The sequence below is a fragment of the Nicotiana tabacum genome, chromosome 1 (genome assembly GCF_000715075.1).
Source record: "Nicotiana tabacum cultivar K326 chromosome 1, ASM71507v2, whole genome shotgun sequence".
Taxonomy (NCBI): domain Eukaryota; kingdom Viridiplantae; phylum Streptophyta; class Magnoliopsida; order Solanales; family Solanaceae; genus Nicotiana; species Nicotiana tabacum.
The window spans coordinates 124954303-124956555 of record NC_134080.1 but is presented as its reverse complement, the minus strand read 5'-3'; positions in this window follow the sequence as shown (position 1 = coordinate 124956555).

Genomic DNA, 2253 nt, shown 5'->3' with positions numbered 1-2253 from the left:
AATGAGAGGAATATTTTTATGCTTTAGTTAAATAGGCGCCCACCTGTATAATGAGAGGAATATTTTTATGTCTTAGTTAAATAGGCGCCCGCCTGTATAATGAGAGGAATACTTTTATGCTTTAGTTAAATAGGCGCCCGCCTGTATAATGAGAGGAATACTTTTATGCTTTAGTTAAATAGGTGTCCACCTGTATAATGAGAGGAATATTTTTATGCTTTAGTTAAAAAGGCGCCCACCTGTATAACGAGAGGAATACGTTTAAGTCTTTACATTTCATGTATCAGGCGCCCACCTGTATAACGAGAGGAATACTTTTCAGTCTTATACTGCAGATCTTGAAATCAGTAAACCGCCGGAAGGCAGAGGGTTACAACAGGAATCCTCAGCAGGAAACAATAAAAATCCCCAGCACCAGAAAGCAGAAGGTTGCAACAAGAGGTCCCAGCACAAATTCAAGCGCATGAGTCAAAAGGAAGAAAAGACGCGTCTTGAAAGAAGCGGCCTATGAACATTAAATAATGCCCAGCATAACAAATCTGATGAAGAAAGCCGTATCCCCAGAGGAACCACCAAAAGCTTAATGAAGGAAGCCATATCCCCAGCGGACCGAACAAAATAAGGAAAACTGGTATTCAGAAAGGCAAAGGGCCAGTGTCATCCCCCAAACTCACGGAAGAAAAGCACAGGAAGAAACACAAGCCGACAAGAAAGCAAGGCAACAAGAACAAGTTGAAGATAGATGAGATCTCATGATCCGTAGTCTAGCCTAGCTTCTTGATTTTTCTTTTAATCACGGTGTAACAAGGAGATCGGTAAGCAGTGATAACAGCATGCAACAACAGTAACATTGCAGTCACATGGTAGTCCCAGCTACCAAAGTTTCCCGAACTACATTAACCTGATTCCCCTTTAGCCAGGGATATGTAGGAAACCTTTGAAGCAAAGGTTCGGTAATCTTTTTCAAAAACAAAATGCTTCACACGGAGTCTTCCAACGAGCAAAGTCGCTCGTGTCTGCTCACTTTATCATTGCACGAAAGCTCCTTGTGCTTTCGGACAAAGAGGGGCAGCTGTGAGCACGTGATTTTTGCTTCACGGAAACTACTCCAAAAGAAATCGGAAAAGAAATAAAACAAGTTACCTTCGGGTACAATTTTGAGGATTTGTGTGACATTTTGATAATTGTTTTGACCGTAAATGTTCGCCTTGCTATAGTTTAAAAATACAAAAATACATGTTGCATGCATTTAGGAAATATGGTACATTTGGGAATTAATTAACCATTATTTGGTTTTCAAAAGCGAAAATCACAAAAATATACATTTTATTCTATTTTGTTGTCATGGTGTTTTTATTAAATGTTTTAATTCGTGTGATAACCGTTGTTAAGTGTTAATTAAATGGTTTTAATTCGTGTGATAACCGTTGTTAAGTATTAATTAAATGGTTTTAATTCGTGTGATAACCGTTGTTAAGTGTTAATTAATATTCGTGTAGTTTAATTTTGGGTTTTAGGAATTTTGTTTAATTGTAAGAAGGAAGATGTCGGATTTGGGCCCAAAAATTCAACTGAAATCAGGCCCAAACCAACACAATGACCCAATCCAAAACCAGGCCTTGTAGGCACGCCCCCAAACGATGCCGCATAGGGCGTTTGATCTGAGCCATCCATCCAGTCCAATCCAACGGTCCAACATCCCTTTCAGCAACCCGTTTCAAACCCGACCCAGTAACCGGTTCAAACCGACCCCCCAACCAAGGCCGAACGGTATCGTTCCACCTTAAGTGAAAGATCCTGGCCATCGATCTCACTTCATTCAACGGCCAGGATCTAACCGCCCATTACATATATTAGCCCAAACCTTTACCCAGCCCCCTATCCGAACACCCCCCTTCCATCGTCCCAAACACAAACCCAAACCCCCGTTCCAAACCCTAGCCGCCCCCATACACTCTCACCATGAACCCGGCGGCACCATGAACCCGACGAAAAAGTAACACCCCTGATGCACCCAACCACCCTGAACACGGATTTGCAAACCGTTGGGTTCGAATCATTCCCCATCGTCTCGAATCTTCGTTTGAAGGTTCGAGCAAAACCCCGATCTACACCAACCCACCCCGGATTCATACCAGCCATTACCCTGCCCTCACTCGTGACCAAACCAAGCTTGGTTTGGTCCGAATCTACCCACAAATCCTCAAGCCCCAAAATCGGACTGTTCAAACCCTAGAACATAAGAACTTTGGA